We start from the raw sequence: 19,039 nt of genomic DNA, 5'->3' as shown, positions 1-19,039 counted from the left end.
CTAAGTGCTTTTTTAATGAATGAAGAAACAAAGATAAATACAAAGCAGTGCCCGGACTTGAATGAAGTCGGTCTGGGAACCGTTCTGTGTTACTTCAGAGCACTCCCATGAGCAGGGGCTAGTTTATGTCCTTTTAATTAAACGTGACCCAACAGACAGCTGTGTACAGTGTGAACCAAGAATTCTGGAGTCAGACTGCCTGGGTTCAGTTCCTGGCTCTGCCACTCGCCAGCTCTGTGACCTCGGGCAAGTTACTTAGTCTCTCTGTGCCTCTGTTACCTTATCTATAAATTAGGGATACCTCATAGTGTTGTCATAAGGGTCACAATAGTTAAAATTTGTAAAGCACTGGGAGGGTGCTTGGAATATTGTGCTAGGTCATATCTGTTAAAGCAATAAGGGAAAAGCTTGCTCAAAATCAGAGTGACGTCCGGCGGTGAAGAGGCTACCACCTTCTGGGGGACTGGGCTGCCCATAACCAGAGGTATGCATGAGCTAAGATAATTCACAATTATTATTATTTATTGAACACTTAATGTTGTCTGGCACCATGCTAAGCATTTTACAGTTATTATTCTATTTCGTCTTTACCCTGTGAGGCAGGTGTGATTATCACCATTTGACTCAGGAAACAGAGGCTTTGTGACAAGCTGAGGCAGCCTCAGTGTGGAGTGACAGATGTCCATTCTGAGTCACGCTCAGAATTCCAGGAACATCTGGGGGCCTGAGGTCACGCGGAGCATGGGAACCGTGGGGAAGAGGCAGGTGAGTCGTCTGTGGGCTGGAGGGAAGAGACTCCAGGGCTGGCCAGCGCCCAGGGGTGGAGATAAGGAACCCTTTGTGCTGAGGCTCCGAGGCAGAGTCAGGGGCGGGAAGGTGGAGGTGGCTTTGGCAGCAATTAATCAATCAACCAAGCGAGCAAGCAGCCAACCAACTTATCAAGCCAGAGACATGTTGTATTTGGCAACGAAGGGAAGGGAGCTCTTGGTAGGTGGCTCCAAAGGCCCCAGGTGCAAGGTGACAGCCTGCCAGGGGAGCTCTCTGAAGCAGGGTGGTGTCTGTGGAGAGACAGAGCTGGAAAGTCCTGGAGGAGGGAACAGCAGGCTGATGGGATGGAAGACCCAGTTGGGTGGGGGGCTCTCCTTGGAAGAGAGGGGACAGCCTTCCACCACAGTGGCGGGAGGGAGCAGGTGAATGTGGGGCATAAGAGGAAAGAGAAAGGCCACAGGGGCCCTAGCGTGGTCCTTACAATAAAAAAGGAGCTGAGGGCATCATGTTAAAGGCATGAGGAGTGAGTTTGGGGCCTTGAGAAAGGAAAGCAAGAGAGGCAAAGAAGTGTGCTGAAGTTGCAGGTGGCCATGCTGGGGAAGTACCAGGGAAGCCAGGCTGGGCCGGGGTGCGTGGCAAAGGTGGTGGCGCAGGCAGGGACGCTGCTAGGCCTCACACCTGCTACTCAGCCTCCCCGCTCTCCCCATGACATCCCCAAGGGCTGGGGCTCTGGGAGTTGTCCTACCCACCTAAGAGTCATTCTTCCTCCCCATCCAGAAATTCTCAGGGGCCAGGAGAGCCACCTCCCAAGAGCAGGTGGAACCCTCCCACTCGTCCAAGGGGCTCCTGCGGCTCCACCCCTCGGAGCACTCGCTCGCCTTCTTGCACACCCCTCCCTTCTCCACACGGATTCTCCAGAAAACATCAGTGGCTAAAGATAGGCACGGCTGTGGAGTCCTGACTGCTTTCTCCCCTCGTGTGATGCCTCGCTTCCAGGCCTTTCCCTCGGTGTTCGCCTAGGTGTCTCAGTGGGCAGTGGGTGAGCTGGGACTCCATCTCTCTGATGCGAAGGGGACTCAGGTTCTGCGCCATCCACTCGAGGCGTCAAGGCATCGGGCTGTCTAAGCAGCTGTCTTGGTATCAAGGCACGAAGCGTCTGGTTGTGGTCTGGCCCCCCTGATCCCTCCCCCACGGGGACACTGCCTCATTACCCTTGCTGTGGGATTCCAGGTGGGGACAAGGCAGGGACGGCCAACACTTGAAACGCATGTCTCCTCCCGTCCCAACCTGGCACCGATGGCACACGTCAACAGTCTATCATGCCCGATTTCTCAACACAGCGCTTCTGGCAGCATCACAAACGATTGCACTTGGAACTCCAGGTGAGCCCTCTTGGTCACCCCGAGTGTGGGATGGGGTGCTCCAGCAGCGGCTCTCCCCCATCACCTGTGAGGTGGGGTGAGGCCACGAGGTGTGTCCTTGGCTGTCCCTGCAGCCCCCTCCTCCAGATCTCCAGAGGTGGGCTCTCTGCCCCCACCTAAGGAGAGCCAAGAAGCTCCCAGAGTCCCCCGAGGGGGAGGGAGCTAGGGTTCTAATCGCCGCCACCGCGCCTCCCCAGAGGCCTTGTCCTCTCTGAGGCTCCCCAGCTGCAGAGCAGATGAGCTAGGCTCCCCCGGGGATCCTCAGCCTTGGGACTAAGGATCAGAACGGAGGAAGGCCTGTGTGTGTGAGATTTTAAAATCACAGTAACCTCGCCCACCCGAAGGTGGCCTTACCTGCAGTCACCAGCACCAGCCCTCCCGGACATCGTAACAGGGATCTTTGGTCGCACCACTTTTTCATCTGAAAGGAGTATTGCTCATGATGGACTTTTTTTTTTTTCTTTTAAAGATGTATTTATCTATTCATGAGAGAGAGAGAGAGACAGACAGAGAGAGAGAGAGAGAGAGAGGCAGAGACACAGGCAGAGGGAGAGCAGGCTCCCTGCAGGGAACCTGATGCGGGACCCGATCCCAGGACCTCTGGATCAGGACCTGAGCCGAAGGCAGGCTCTGTACCACTGAGCCCCCCATGCGCCCCTCTTGCTGGAGTTTAAACTGGCGCACATCTGTGGGGGCCGGCCAGGCCCATGCCCTCTTCGAATGTTCTCCACGCTGCAGCAGAACTGACACCCGTATGGCCCCGCGTGGCCCATAAGGGGCCTGTCATTTCTCTTAGGAAAACTCCGTTGTGATCTTGGTGGCATCCGTGTTGCTCTTCTGGGGAGGTTACTTTCCTTCCTGGTAGACCCTGCAAGTCCCTTCCTTTCCCTGTCCATCAAGCGTTCCTGACGGAGGGTGGCTAAGCGGGCAGGGTCTGGTGGGTCACAGCGCCATCCCGGCGGAAAATGCCCAGACTGGGAGCATGGCCCATCTCTGCCCCCAGGGCAGGGAGAAGGCAGCCAAGCCCAAGGGTTATTTTTAATCCCAAAGATGCAGCGTTTGAGAACAAACAGCCCCGGCTCTGGGGCTGTGAGAGGACCTGCCAAGGGAGTGTGGGCCTGGAGGCCTCCGAGGGCGAGGTGGCTGCTCCCCGTGGCAGCGGCCCCCCCAGAAACCTTAGCTGGCCATACTGCGTATTTTTACACGGGCTGACTTGCTGTGCCCTCTGGGGGCCCCCGGGTCCTATGAGGACGTGTGCACCCATGCACCATGACCTTTAAAGCCAGTCTGGGCCTAACCTGAGCCTGCCATCCCCTGGGGCTGCCCATCTCATGTTGCCCTACTCTCCCAACCGCTTCGCCTACTGCCCTCATGCCCACCCCAGCCCCAGCTCCGGCCTGCTGACGCCAGCTTTGGAATGCCATTTTCTCTCCCTTTCTTTTTTTCTTTTTTCCCCCTTTTTTCCTCCCCTACTCTCTGTAACACAAAGAATTTATTGTAGAGAGATTAGAAAGTTGAGATTAACAAAAAAGAAAAGAAAAACCCTATAGCCCCCCTCCCCTTACCCTTCTACTGTGGGCGGGTGAGGGTAAGCACTTGTTGATATTTGGTGGATAGTTTTTCTGAATTTTTTCTATGCATAGTTGCAAATAGGGTGCCCCCCCCCAAAAAAAAATACGGGATCTCACCCAAGGCCTGGCACTGAGGAAGCCAGGAGGGTGCCTCATCTGGAAGAGTGCTAGTGTCATCGCCTCCTGAGCGATCCCAGCTCCGTGGCAGGGGTTTGTGAGGACATTACAGGGGAGCAGTTAGCACAGCGCCTGGTCCCACAGCAGTGCTCCGTACAAGCGGCTTTCTCTCCATCCTCATCTTTCCCAGCAGCACTCATTTTGCCCGTGTCGGGCTTTGGTGCAGGGGTCACCTGATTTGGAGCCCCCCTGGTGTGCTGGCTAAGAAGACAGATGCTGGAGTCCTCAATGCTTGGGTCAAAGTCCTTGCTCTGCTCTGTGTGAGGTTAGGTAAGTGGATGAACTTTGTGTCCAACTTCCTCATTGGTAAAACAGGGATGAAGATAGGATACGTGGTACAGCCTGGTGTGAGAATTCAGTGAGCAAGCACATAGTAAGTGCTCAATACACAGGAGCTCTTGTTCTAGCATTATTATTTTACTTCAATTCTTATGGAATACCCATGTTTCAGGCACTGCTTAAGCTTCCTGGATGATTTGGGGTAAATTAACTTCGCTCTTTCTTACTTCATTCAGATTGTGATGCTCAAGGCAGTTGGGAAAGGAGATGGGGAGTAATTTCAGGCACTTGGATAATCAGGAAATTTAACATATTTGCACTACAGGGATCACTGGAGCTCATTAACTCACTGGGAAGATGTTAAAGCCACGTTGCTTTAATTGGGACTCCCATGCACACACTATTCTGGTGGTCGAAGGCAAGTCGTGAGCTCATGCGGATTCACTATGCCATTCATACTACTTCTGTCTTTGAAAACTTCCAGAATAAAAAAAAAAGTTATATATATATCCATTTACTGTTTTACCTTCATACTTTCTATACATTGTTTTAATATATTTTTTTCACAATTTTCATGAATCTTTTTTGGTAGTCAAGACAGTAAACCACTAAAAATGCATCCCCCCTTGAGACACACTGGCATTGACAGACGCCACTGCTGGTCTATAGTAGGGTCTTACTCTGGGCTGGTCATACCCCGCTGCACTGATGACATGCAGAATTCCCAGCTGACAGGTGTCGGGACAAAGAGCAGACACACTGTGGCACCTGGTGCCAGTTGCATTCCCTCCCAGTATTGGCTTCCAGCCCATAGTGTGGGTCACACTTGTCCTATCTATGTCAATGCCCAGCACTCAGCGTGCCCCATTAAAACTCTGAGAGCAGAAGAGGTGAAAATTAGGCCATGCATCCAGATCAATGCCAGAACTTTCCACTTCAAGGTTAGGGGTCCCCGACATCTGCCCCTTCCCTCTTTGAGGCCAGGCAGCAGGCTACTCAACATCCTCTTTTGCTCTGGTTTTGTCAACAACACAGATGTCACAACCTTGTCTCTGCATAGAACCCAGCTCACCTTGTTTTTTGTGATCATCCAGCTGCTTTGGTTGGTTTTGTTGCCACCACCATTATTATTAGGAATAATTAGAGCTTCCAGTTATTGGGTGGTTATTGGCTGCCAAATGCTGTGCACACATACGCTTTGCCTCATTTAATCCACACAGTAGCCAAGGAGGTAAATACTATTATCCCATTTTTCAGATGAAGAAATGAGCTTGGAAAAGTTGAGTGACTCATCCAGTGACCCAGAGCTCATAAACGGAGATTCAGGTTCCAGGCTGATTCCAAAGTTCATGTTCTTAACACTATGCTAATTAGAGGCTCCCTGGCCCCCGACTGCCTCATCATACCCAGAAAGAAGAGAAGGGTGTAAAAGCATGGCTTTCACTAGGTCTAATATTGTGTTGTTGTTGTTGTTTTGTGTGTATATCATAAACAGAGACAACTGTCATGTGGATACCCTGGCCATCTGGGCTGTCACCCTCCATCAAGGGCCTGACTGTGTCTGTGTGTGTGTGTGTGTGGCGGGGGGGGGGGGGCAGGGGGGTATTCACAGCAGAGAGAGGGCAGCCCAGAGGTAGATGACTGTCAAGTGATACCTCTACTCTGGCCTTCAGCATACACAGGTTCGCCTCAGCTGACACCCATCAGCCTGTTACCTTGAGCAACCCACCTACTCCCTGAGCCTCAGTTTCCTGGTCTTTAGGATAGGGGGGAAAAAAGCACAGGTCACAGTGAGCAAGCGCACAGAGATTGCAAGTGGAAAATGCCCAGCCCCGAGCCTAAGCAAAGCAGTTACCGGAAAATAAAGATGTTCCCCCCATATTCCTGGTGGCAGGACTGGGAAGGAGGGGATAATGTGACCGTGCAGGGAAGGGGACACCTTTGAAGCCCAGCTCCTCTCCTAGAAACTGGAGGTCATATTTTGAGAGCCCTTTGGCCTCCCTGTGGCTGCTGGGCTTCCCCAGCCCCTTGCTGAGGATGTGCTGCTCACTGCTCGCCCTCCGCCCTGCTCCTTCCTCCTCCTCCCCCTCAGCCAAGCAGAAGTTCCAGACTGCTCCGCCCTGTCTTCCTTGCCCACAGCCACCCCCCACCCCAGCTGGGCTGCAGGTGGTCTGTGCCTCCGGAGGTGGCTTCCCCACTGAGAAGTTGGGCCACCTGTCCTGTCCTGTGAACCACCTGGCTTAGAAAACTATGACTTGATTCAATGCATCCCTGACCCCACAGACACACACGTGCAGAGACACATCTGCAGTGTCAGAGAGACACATATACAGCCTGTCTGGCACTCACCGGCTGTAGAGACGCACAGACAGATGTAGGCAGCTGCTCCCAACCCTTGGGCCCAGCCTCCTGCCCGGTGGCCCCCACCCCCGAGTCCTACCTCTATGGTCTAATAAGAGCAGGTGAGACAAGTTGTGAGCTTCTAGAGAGGTTTCCCAGTGCCTCCTCCTAAGGCATTTCCAGGTAAAGGTTGTTCAGCTCTGGGCCAGCCTCCAGGGCTAATGGCTCCCTGGCCGAGTCCTGTAGATGAGGTTCTCGGGGCCCCAAGTTTCATTTCTAGCCCAGTCCAGATCCCAGCCTTCCACAAACTCAGGCTGTCCTCAGAGTCAGCAAAGGTTCCCACAGAAACTCCATTTGGTGTGGATTTAATCACAGGGTGTTTTTAAAGCCTCATCTGGAGGTAATTTGGAATTTAAATTACCAGGGTAGCAGATATTTTTACCAGTAGAAGGGCTTAGAATCATTATAGCCTGTCAATTATTGATCAGCCATTTCCAAAGGATTAAACAACAACAACAACAACAACAACAACAACAACTAAGACCTGTTTTACCGAGTATGTTAGAAAAATTCCCTTCAGGATTTGGTCATTATTAGCGTAACTGATATAAATAGTCCACGACACTTGGGAATGTGTTCCATGACACATTTTGCGGATTTTGTAAATTAAATTAAGTCATACTAAGACCCACCTACAAGACCCTCAGAAAAGTCAATCTCAGCCACTTTTCAGGGCCTTCGCTCTCCTGCCACACAGAACTCTGAGGTCTTGAGGATTCTAGAACTTTGGGGATTCCAAGAACCTTGGCAGAACCTTGATCGGATCCGTTCTGGTCAGTGTTAAGTTGCTCATTGTCCAGGCCCTGGTGGCCAGTTGAATCCTGCTGCTCCCCGAATCGAAGGCCATGGGGTGGGGGGGGGGGGGTGTTGTCAGTCCTAGCCATGTCCCTCCCCCCATCTTAGCCACTCCCAGAGCCCTGCCACCCCCAGGGTGCCGGGTAGAGGCCCTGCACTCATGCGTCCTGCCAGGCCTCAATGACCTCTGAGCCCTGGGTCCCTCCCCAGCCCTCTCTATCTCTAAGAATTAGTGTTAAGTCTCCAGACGCTTAGACAATCTAAGAAAGGCCTCTAACTTGCCCCCTGGGGGCAAGAGAAGCCTGGCCCTGCAAAACACAAGGGCCCCTGGAGAGGAAGAGATGAGAATACCTCACATTCTTTTCCAGTGAGTCTGCAGAAGAAAAACAGACATGGCTAATTTCTCAATCACGGTAGCCCCTGCCTTAGTCAATAATTACCTGATTTACTTAGAAAACCATACTCTTTGGGGAGTGGATAGAGCTGTGGGCCAAAAGCAAACAAAACACAAAAACAGAAGTTCTTTGAATAGAGGTTAAGACATCTCTTGGCTTCCGTCATTCCCAGTCTCTCTAGAACACTCCTGTTTGGACAGAGATGGGTTCAAAGCCACACAGAGACCATGTAGTAGTGTGGTTGTGTTGTTGTTTCTCTTTGTGGACATCTGCCCTGATGAGACTGCAATAAAGGACACTGAAACTCAAGTACAGGAGGGCTAGCCTCAGGGCACACCCAGGGCCATGCAGGGCGGTGGAGCTCCTGGTCAAGAGAAATGGCTGTGGAATCAAACAGACCAGAGTCTGACTCCTGGCTCCATCAGGTTTTAGCCATATGACTTGGGGCAAGTGATTTCACCTCTCTGAGCTTCAGTTTGTTCTAAAACAGAGGTGATAAAGTGCCCCCTAGGATTGTGTGAAAGTTAAATGGCCGACAGCCAAGGTGGTGGTTCTGCTGTGAGGAATACCCTCTGCTCCAGACACATGCCCGCCACCTATGACCTAGAGAGAGGAAGTGAAAATGACACAGCTGCATTCAAAAAACAACATTAACACGTCTGTGGGCACAACTGTGATGGATTCTGTAGCCCTCCCCCCCACCCAGGTCCCAGGGGGATGGCGATTGGCTTTCTCTTCACCCTCCTTTCACTCTTCCCAGCCCCCTCCTCTGCTCCTACCCCTTGAATCATTTCCTAAAATAAACAAGCTACAGACAAGCCCTTATCTCAGACTCTGCTTTTTTTTTTTGGGAGGGGGGGGAGTCTGAGTTAAGACAACTGGAAGGAGACAAAAAAAAAAAAAGAGGGGGGATGGTAAATAGAAACAAAATATGGCAGAAATGTATTAGAATATATTAGTTACTATAATAAATGTAAATAGATTACCCATCAAGAGACTATTAGATTAGGGTAAACGAATTTCTGAGGTATACCTAAAGCAAAACCACAAAAAAAGATGGAAAATAGACATTGGCAAAAGATAGATCCAGCCAGCGCAGACCAAAAAAAATTGTTATGGTTGAATTGTGACCCCCCCAATAAGTCCCAGCTGCCAGCACCCCAGAATGTGACTTTATTCGGAGGCAGCCATTGCAGATATCATTCGTTATTATGATGTCAGAGTCTTAATCCAATGTGACTGGTGCCCTGAGAACAAGGGGAGAGACACGGACCCAGAGGAAGACAGCCACGTGGCAGTGAAGGCGGGAACTGGAGTGATAGTGCCACAACCTTGGATTGCGGGGGTTACCAGGAGCTGAAGAAGCAGGAAGGGGCCTCTCCTCCAGGATTTGGAGGGAGCACTGCCCTGCCAATGCCTTGGTTTCTGACATTTCGTCTCCAGAGCTGTGAGAGAATAAATTTCAATTGGTTTAAGCCACCTAGTTTGTGATAATTTGCTATGGCAAGTTCAGGAAATTAATGTATATGTCCAGCAATATTTATGTGAGACCAAATAAAATTTAAGATCAAAGCATTATGAAGAATAAGCCAAGATAATACTTAATTATAAAAGCAACATCCCATTAAGAATATATAACAATTATGAATTTGGGTGTGCTTAACATGAGTACATTTATAAGTTGATTATGGGAGTTGATTAATTCATATTTATAGTAAAATATTTTTTTTTATTTATTTATGATAGTCACAGAGAGAGAGAGAGGCGCAGAGACACAGGCAGAGGGAGAAGCAGGCTCCATGCACCGGGAGCCCGACGTGGGATTCGATCCCGGGTCTCCAGGATCACGCCCTGGGCCAAAGGCAGGCGCCAAACCGCTGCGCCACCCAGGGATCCCTAGTAAAATATTTTTACTATACTTTTATCAGGAGTTGATAGATCAAGCAACCAAAAAAGAGGAAAGGTATGTAGGATATGAAGAGCTAATTCAGTAAACCTGACCCGGTATGGATCAGTATGTATGGAAGCCTGCCTTTGAATGGAGGATATAGATCCTTTTCAAGCAAGTTGACCATTTTAGCAAAGGAAGCCTTGATAAATTTTAAATTATTTATAATATACAAATTATATATATATATTTATTTATTTATTTTGAGGTGAGGAAGGGCAGAGAGAGACAGAAAATTTTAAGCAGGCTCCATGCCCAAGTGTGGAGCCCGACTTGGGGCTCGATCTCACAACTCTGAGATAACGACCTGAACTAAAAATCAAGAGTTGGACACTTAACCCACTGAACCACCCAGGAATCCCACAAATTATATTTTCCCTCCACAATGTTATTAAGTTAGAAACAAACATACTCCTAAATATATTTTGGATTAAGGAGAAAGTCTTAATAAAAATTATAAAATATTTAGACCTGAAGAATTGCGGAAGGATTACATAACGAAACTTGAGAGATGCAGATGAAGCAGTACCTAGCGGTAAATGTATAGCCTTAAACTACCTTACTGGAAAAACAAGAATGAAAATAAATAATTGACATTTTAATACAAGATGCTAGAACAAGAAAATAAACAAGATACTGCATTTAGGATTCTTTGCATAATGTTTACCCCACAGTAAATACTCAGTAGAGGAAGGCACTTAAATAGAAATTGTATTTGTATTTATTCTGCCCATAATCTTCCAATTAAGAGAGTTTTTCTTTCCAGGTTTATGTAAAAATTTCATAAGTAACTTGTGCTAAGGTGATTTATAAAAAGAAATATCTGTTTGGTCTTCATCCCTGTTTCTGGCACAGAGCTCCTAAAACCCTTGGGATTTCCTGCACTGAGAGCCAGAAAGTTGTCTCTTGTTGTGTTATTGAGGTGATTTTTGGAAAGTCTCTGAGTATCCTAAGGTTGGGGACTGGTGGCCTGGGTAGCCAAGCATGTGATCAGAGGGTTAGAACGTTTGATCTCATCCCTGGGTGGGGAGGGGGGAGAGGCTGGAGATTGAGTTCAATCAGCAATCGCCAATGATTTAATGAATTGCACCTATGCAATGAAGCCTCCATAAAACCCCAAAAGGTTGGAGTTCAGAAAGCTTCAGGGTTGGTGAATTTATGAAATTTTAGGGACTGTGACATGCTCAGAGAGCATGGAAGCTGCACTCCCTTCCCATACCTTGCCCTATGTACTTCTTTCATCTGGCTATTTCTGAATTTTATTCTTTTTTTTTAAAAAAGATTTTATTTATTTATTCATGAGAGACATAGAGAGACAGAGACATAGAGGGAGAAGCAGGCTCCCTGCGGGGGGTCCAATGAGGGACTGGATCCCAGAGCTCCAGGATCACAACCTGGGCCGAAGGCAGATGCTGAAGCACTGAGCCATCTCTGAACTTTATTCTTTTATAATAAACTGGTAATCTAGGAAGTGAAAAGTCCCTCTGAGTCTGTGAGCTGCTCCAGCAAATTAAATGAACCCAAAGAGGGAGTTATGGGAACCTCTGATCTATAGCTGGTCAGTCAGAGGCCCAGGTGATAATCCAGATCTGCAATTGGTGTCTGAAGTCGGGGAGATGCCAATGTTGTGGGGCTGAACCCCTAACGTGGGGCATCTGATGCTATCTCCCAGTAGACAGAGTCAGAATTGAGGTGAATTGTAGGACACCCAGCTGGTGTCAGAGAATTGGTCGGGGGGGGGGGGATACCCACACTGGGGTTGGTGTCAGAATCTTACAACTATAGCACCAAGCAGAGGTATTTCTGTGCCTGACTCCAGAAATTAAATCTTACACAGTTTTGCATAGTCCAATAATATTCCAGAAATATACATTCTCCAGCTCATGTTGGTGTCCTCTGTCTAGATTAAACATGAACACATTCCTGAGCCACTGGATGGGTGAGAGGCTGGGCTCAGGAGCTCAGCAGTGGTGGAATATGCATCAGTCAAGAAGTGAGGTCCCTTGATGGCAGCTGCCTTCTGAAAGACCTTAATGGCATCGAGAGAGTTCCATCATCAATCTTCTTGGAAGGAAACAAGGACTTAAGTAATTAGACAGTATCACTTTTTCCAAAGGTCGTGCTGATGTACCACTTCCCTAAAATTATCCTTCAGAAAAGAGGGAGTGGCCTGAGATAAGCTTTTAGTTACAGGGTGTTCTCTCAATGATGGTATTTTTGAATAACAAAATACTATTTGGAGAATATACAAAGTCCCCAAAGGAACTCTGTCAATGTTATTTTTAGATTGGTAAGGAGATCACTTGACAGAATTTGTTGAGGAAGCAAAGAAATGAATAGAAATGTACTAATTTCTCCCAGCTGGGCAAGGTCTTCACAGATTGGAGTACTGGGAACTTTTTATTTTATTTTTATTTTTTAAAGATTTGTTTATTTGAGGGAGGGGAGTGGGAGAGAGGAAGAGAGAGACTCCCAAGCAGACTCCCCCTCCGCCGCAACACAGAGCCCGACCCAGAGCTAGAGCCCAGGACCCTGAGACCATGGCCTGAGCTGAAATCAAGAGTCAGATGCTTAACCGAATGAGCCACCCAGACACCCCTCTGTGCAAACTTTGTAAAGATCATCGATCACCACGGCACTGTCATGGAAGTCCTGTATATACTCATACCTGTAGCTTAGAAAGTTTGTCTTACAGTGGGTCATGCAAGTGGGTACTTGTGGCTCAGAATAAATTTCCCGTGACAAGAAATACAAATTCAAAAAAGTGCTTGATTTGGGGCACCTGGGTGGCTCAGCGGTTGAGTGTCTGCCTTTGGCTCAGGTCATGATCCCGGGGTCCTGGAATCGAGTCCCGCATCAGGCTCCCTGCAGGGAGCCTGCTTCCCCCTCTGCTTATCACTCTGTCTCTCTGTGTGTGTCTCTCATGAATAAATAAATAAAATCTTAAAAAAAAAAAACCACAAAATGCTTGCTTTCAAACAATGTAGTAATTAAAGGTGATGGGCTCTGGGAGACAGTGGGGAGAACCAAAGTGGCTCTTGTGATATGACAGTGATGTTGAGATAAGCCTAAAGAGTTTGAACAAAACTGTTTCATGAGATACAAGAGACAAAAAAAAAAAAAAGCAGTCTTTCTGTTATTTTATATGACATGTGGTTTGCAAAGTTTGTTGTACATAATCAGTTAAATATCATGAGTCCTATTTGACTTTTCCATCTTTAGTCCTAAAGTCTATACATTCGAGTGAGCCCCAGAGTTTTTCTTGAGTCTTGCATTTAGAGAAAGACCCCAAAAATGAAATCTAGTACTCAAGGTTGACTGCTCTTTGCTCAGGCATATGTATTCATCTAAAAGGGAAGAGGGTAAGGAGGGTCCTTGACCTTACTGGCCCCTCAAGCCCGCCCACCTGTGCGGAATGTAACAGACTACACTTGGACTTGCTTTCCTTCATGCCCCTTGGTTGGGCCTGCTCTCAGTCCCCAGGAGCCTGAGCACGTGAGGGGCAAGAGGCAGCCTAGGACCCTTTACCTTCACTGACCAGTCAGCAGTCAATACCCTGGTTCACTCTGGGAAGGGTTTCTAAGCTCCCAGGACGGAATGTGTTTCCTCCCCACCCCCACTCGCATTGTTGAAGCCCTCCCCCCCAGGGTGATGGTATTTGGAGGTGGGGTCTTTGGGAGGTAAGAAGGTGTAGGTGAGATCATGAGGGTGAGATTAGCGCCCTTGATGACATTAGTGCCCTTAGAAGAAGAGGAAGAGACCAGAGCTGCTCCTCTTTCCGAGTTTGAGGATACAGGAGAAGGAGGCCGTCCTAGGAAGAGAGTCCTCACAGGGAAGCAAACCTGCCGGTGCTTTCATCCTGGATTTCTCAGCCTTCAGAACTGTGAGAAGCAAGTGCCTGTTGATGAAGGCCCCGATGATGGCATTTGGTCCCTGCGGCCCGGCCTCAGTCATTGAGGATGCCAGGCAGCTCCTGCGCACTAGTGCTTGGGAGGGGCTGGCCTGTCGTCACAGTGAAGTCAGCATCCGTGTGACATCTCGTCTTTGCCATTTATCTTCCCGCACCTTTGGGGGGTTAGGCAGGGAATGTTCTGCTGTCCTTTAAGGATGAGTGAGGAAGTAATACAGCTCCCAGTTACGGCAGGAAGTGAGATTTTGCTCACTGATGAGGGAGGAGAGCTTGTGGGAGAGGATGCGTGCTTCTCAGGGCCCTCACCGCCCCCCCCATCTCCTGGACCCCCCACCTCCCAGTAAACCTACTTCTCTGTAAACGAGCATAACCCAGCACAACCCTCCCTACCCCCTGGTCCCCGCAACACCAGCTGGAGCTCTGTGCAGCCGGGGACCCCACCTCAGTGCACAGAGCGGCCCCCCACACCACCAGAGCTTCTGGAGCGCCCACTGTGGAGGCACTGTCCTTGGTGCTGGGGCCGCCCGGTGAATGACAGTCCTTGCTGCGAGCCAGGGTGGGCCTGCCCTTGTCGCGGGCCTCACGTCTCTGGGCAGAATGGGCTCTTCCATCCGGCTTCCCCTGTGGGGCAGGAAGAGGACTGACCCCTCTGTCGGTGGCTTCAAAAGACAAAGCCTGCACGTGCGGGGCTTTGAACCAGGGTTTGAAGGCCACTGTGACGGGAGCCCCCCTGCTTTCCTGAGATAACCCGTTCTCGCTCCATACAGCTTTAGTGCTACTTAATAATCAGACTGAGTATCTGCTTATGTCTGACAACTGTCACATCATGCAATTCCCCCAACGCCCCTACGAGGGAAGTACCTTTATTATCTTCTCAACCCATTGTACAGAAGAGGAGATCAAGTCAAAGAGAGCCCCAAAGACTGGCCTAAGGTCGTGGAGCTTGGAAGCAGCAGAGCCTAGATGTCGGACTCCAAAGACTGCCCTTCACGGCACCGTGGAGGACTTCCCCACGTGCACACATTTCTCACTGTGCTGTAGTCGCACGCAGCGCAGGGGCGCGTGGCTGGCTCTGGTGGGGGAGCACCTGGCTCTTGATCTCGGGGGTGTGGGTTTGAGCCCCACATTGGGTGTAGAGATTGCTTTTAAAAAATACCAAAAGCAGGGGCACCTGGGTGGCTCAGTGGTTGAGCATCTGCCTTTGGCTCAGGTCGTCATCCCGGGGTCCTGGGATCGAGTCCCACATTGGGCTCCCCTCAAGAAGCCTACTTCTCTCTGTGTGTCTCTGCCTCTCTCTCTACGTATCTCATGAATAAATGAATAAATATTTTTAAAAAATTAGTGAAGGTAGAGTATTGTAGAGTTGGGGGTACATTTGTCAAGTTTCCTCTTTGACTTCTCAGGACTTAGTCTCTTCTATACACAGCATAGAGCGTAATGGCCTAAACTTGCAAGGTTTCATTGGTCACCATTTCAAGAAATTTCTTTCACTGTCTGACAAAATTGTAAGTTCTGGAAGTTGGGACCATACCTTGCACTTTTTTGTATGTTTCTTTTTTGTGTGTTTCATTTTCAAGACTTTGTTTCCCCAAGGTCAGGGCACAGCCTCCGATGGGCTGAGTGGCGGTGGAGAGAATATCAAATAGGAGTCCTGGATGCTGGCTCCAGCTCTTCCACTTACCAGACCGGTCCTTCTCTCTCTGGCCTGCTTGCCCATGTGAACTAGGTGATGTGTGCTCTGGTCACCCTTTGATTCTGGCCAGCTAAGTGCCAGACTCTCCCAGGCCACCGTCGTGGCGGGCAGGGACCGGAAGAGGGAGCAGCGATGGCTCCCCCAGGACACAGGAGGATGGAGCTAGAAGTGAGCCTGGGTGGCTCAGCGGTTTAGTGCCTGCCTTTGGCCCAGGGTGCGATCCTGAAGTCTTGGGATCGAGTCCCACGTCAGGCTCCTGGCATGGAGCCTGCTTCTATCTCTATGTCTCTGCCTCTCTCTCTCTCTCATGAATAAATAAATAAAAAAAAAAAAAAAAAAAAGAAATGACCCGTGGGGCATGAACTAACTTCCGTAGGCTCCCCTGGTCTATTTATCCCTGATACTCCCAAGTCTGGCGACAAGCAGAAATCCTGCACAATTCAGTCTTCCAGCCTCTAACCTTTCGGGACCTCTCTCAGTGTTTAGCAAAGGGTTTCACACAGCCTTGTTGAGAATCTCCGGCAATTTCCCTGGAAAATCCCTTCCTGACTAGGTCACCAAGGAAGTTAGGAAGCTGGCCTGGGTTCAGCCTTCACCACTGTGTTGGGCAACTTTTAAGTTTTTGTTCATTTCTCTCACAAACATTTTGTGGGGGGGAGGCGTGGGCATCATGTCCTAGGCACTGTGCTGAGTGGTGTCTCGTTCACCTTACAACGAAGAACAAGCCTGGACACACTTTCTGTCCTCGGGGGCTGTCTTGCCAGAGAGGGAGGAGATCTTAAGTAAATAATTACACAAATCTGATTAAAATTTGCGATAAGTTAAAAAAAAATTGTGATAAGTGCCCTAAGGAGAAAGTGCACGGGGTGCTGACAGAGAGAACTAACTTAATGTGAGGGTGAGGCTCAATCAGGGAGAGCTTCCCAGAGGAAGTGGCATTTAAGCTAAGACCTGAGACATTCAGGAAAGGGAAGGAGATGGGGGCTGGGGAGAGGCTACTCCAAGGAGGGATGAGCCGTGGTGTGACCTGTAAGACGCTGTGGTGGCAGGAATCAGATGCTTAGCCCCCAGCTCTGGCTCCCACTGGCTGCAAAACTTAGTATGTAGGAGTCCCCCACTCTCTCTGGGACTCAGAGTTTTTTCTGTTTGTTGGGTTTTCCCTCCATCTGTAAAATGGAGATCCGCTGCTTCATGCAAACGGTGTGATGCTCAGATGAAAGCAATGGCTGAGATCACCCTGAAAACGGTAATCCCACGCAAGTAAATATAAGAGATCCTTACTACTGACCCTTCCCCTTGGAATCCACCGCATCTGTGAAAGTGGGATTGTCCGCAGGAGAACTTCAGCTGACATTTAGAAAAATGAGAACGAACTGGGTTTTCCTTATTTGGATTCTCCACTTTAGAGTCCAGGGACTCAGATTATGTACCCGCACATGTAGGGAGTCGCAGAGGGATCGGAAAGCTGGCCCCAGGTGACCTTGAGGGGTCGAAGCCAAGAGACCTGTGATGGGGGAGAGGGGTTTCTTCAACAAACCTCACCCACAGTCCCTCCCCTTTCTTTTCCAGATGCGCCTCCACGGGCTTTGCCAAGAATTCTAATGAGAACCAGACGCTCTCACTCCGTCCTTCACCTGCAGATCTCGCAGCGGAGATATTGCTGCCACTTGGGTTTGGAGTCCGAGCGTGCTTTGTTTTCAATTCTCCCCTGTAGGAATCGGGCCCCTGAGAGTCCGAGAAAGCATTTCAGATTTTTCTTTTCTTTATTCTCCAGCCAAAATGCACCAGGTCAAAGTATGAAAGGGAGAAAACTCAGGACGTTGGGTGGGGAGCTGGGGCTGGTCACCCACTGGAAGCCCCGGGAGCTAAAGAGCTCACCCCTTGACAGAAAACAGAGGGATCCCAGTTTGTACGGGGGTGGGGGGAAGCTGGTTGCTGTGTCCTTGCAGTGTCCCTGGGTGCAGTCCCCACGCATCCACCCCCAGACGCCAGCAGAGGTCAATGAAGCTACAGCGAAGTAAAGAAAAAGGCAAGGCCTTGGCCAGAACCACGTAAAGGTGGGTTTTGTCCTTTCCACCTGAAACAGAGGTTATGAGAGGATTTGCCGACTCCCACCATCCTGGCTTGGGGATGTTCACTACCGCTTAGGATTCTAAAACGAATGTGGTCTTCGCCCCTGCCTTTCTGGCCAGGAATCCAGGCCTGCCTCCTCTCCACGGCCTGCCCTTGTGTCCCCAGGGCCTGATTCTCTCTGCCGTGTTTGTTTGCTCTGCTTCCCACAGCCTCGGCCTGCTCCAGCCTGCAGAGCGAGCATGGGGGGCTCTCCAAGGCACCTCCTCCAGGCAGCCGGCACAGGCTCTTGGCTCCCCTTTTCTGGGTTTGCATATAACTGTGGACAGATCATTTTTTTCTTTTTTATTTAAGATTTTATTTATTTATTCATGAGAGACAGAGGCAGAGACACAGGCAGAGGGAGAAGCAGGCTCCATGCAGGGAGCCTGACGTGGGACTTGATCCCAGGTTTCCAGGATCACACCCTGGGCCGAAGGCAGCACTAAACCACTGAGCCACCTGGGCTGCCCTGTTTTTATTTTCCATGTCATCCTGTCTCTTCAAAAAATAAAATCCTGGGGTACCTGGGTGGATCAGTGGTTGAGTGTCTGCCTTTGGCTCAGGTCAGGATCCCAGGTCCTGGGATTGAGTCCTGTACAGGGACTGCAGGACTGCCTGCATCTCTGCCTCTCTGAGTCTCTCACAAATAAATAAAATCTTTAAAAAAAATTTAAAAAATCTTGGGACGCCCAGTGGCTCAGCAGTTGAGTGTTTGCCTTCGGCCCAGGGTGTGATCCTGGAGACCCAGGATCGAGTCCCATGTCCCTGCGTGGAGCCTGCTTCTTCCTCTGCCTGTGTCTTCTCTGCCGCTCTCTGTGTGGGTCTCTCATGAATAAATAAATGAAATCTTAAAAATCCTTATTCAAAAGTGTCTATTCTCATGGGCAATCAGGAGAGTGGTTTATGAAAAAATAATTTGAACTGCAATCATTCTAAGTGGTGGGAAAACCCAGTTCTTTCCTTCCTGTGGGCCTTACCATGCCAGCATTCACTCCCACAGCCCCCGGCTCCTGTCTGTGACAGTGGTGTATCCCTTGAATGAGTTTCTTTTTTTTTTTTTTTTTCCTTGAACGAGTTTCATCCACAGTCAGGTTTGCCAAGACAAAACTTCACCTGGGAGGAATTTCCCTCAAAGCCTGTTCTTGTAGTGTACCATCCACCAAATGAACGCCCCAAGGCTAAAGACTACCCAGAAAACTGTTTCTGTGAAAAAAACAGGCACAAGCAAAACTGAATTTTTTATGTGTTCAAAAGTATGGACCCAAACATCACATCAAAATAAAAAATGCTTGCCTAAGAAAGGCTGGAAAAAAATATTCCAGAATGTACTATGGTTTTGAGGGTGAGAAGGAACTTCCAGGCTATGCCTCCTACCTCCATGTGGGAGCCCTGAGCCAACCACTGAGTATCCATGAGCCCTCAGGGTTCTCATCTGAACACAGGAGTAAAGCTCATCCCCTCCAAGGTTTCTCATGAGGATTAGAGGGGATGACGTTTCTGAAAGCTCTAGTGCAGTATTAGTTTTGCAACAATTTTCCTCATCCTTACACTGGTTACTGTTCTGCATTTT

General features: G+C 49.3%; 2 long non-coding RNA genes across 8 annotated transcripts; one reads left to right on the top strand and one right to left on the bottom strand.

Annotated features, from left to right (window-relative positions):
- Positions 1–381: 381 nt before the first annotated feature.
- Positions 382–18,324, top strand: LOC140623051 (uncharacterized). Of its 5 annotated transcripts, none has more exons than XR_012022730.1 (5): positions 382–484; positions 604–765; positions 1,999–2,150; positions 4,071–4,207; positions 16,927–18,324. It is a non-coding gene; the product is annotated as an uncharacterized lncRNA (long non-coding RNA). The 5 variants fall into 5 exon arrangements; XR_012022733.1 differs by having other exon boundaries at positions 4,068–4,207; XR_012022732.1 differs by having other exon boundaries at positions 1,546–2,150.
- On the bottom strand, positions 505–8,830 carry LOC140623050 (uncharacterized). Of its 3 annotated transcripts, none has more exons than XR_012022729.1 (5): positions 5,289–8,830; positions 3,878–4,279; positions 2,544–2,610; positions 1,980–2,214; positions 505–1,901 (listed from the first exon to the last, which is right to left on the bottom strand). It is a non-coding gene; the product is annotated as an uncharacterized lncRNA (long non-coding RNA). The 3 variants fall into 3 exon arrangements; XR_012022728.1 differs by having other exon boundaries at positions 505–1,897; XR_012022727.1 differs by having other exon boundaries at positions 505–2,214.
- Positions 18,325–19,039: the final 715 nt, after the last annotated feature.

This window comes from Canis lupus, chromosome 32, assembly GCF_048164855.1.
Source record: "Canis lupus baileyi chromosome 32, mCanLup2.hap1, whole genome shotgun sequence".
NCBI classification, from domain to species: Eukaryota; Metazoa; Chordata; class Mammalia; order Carnivora; family Canidae; genus Canis; species Canis lupus.
The sequence above is the reverse complement of the archived record's forward strand: the minus strand, read 5'-3'. Positions and strand labels throughout refer to the sequence as shown.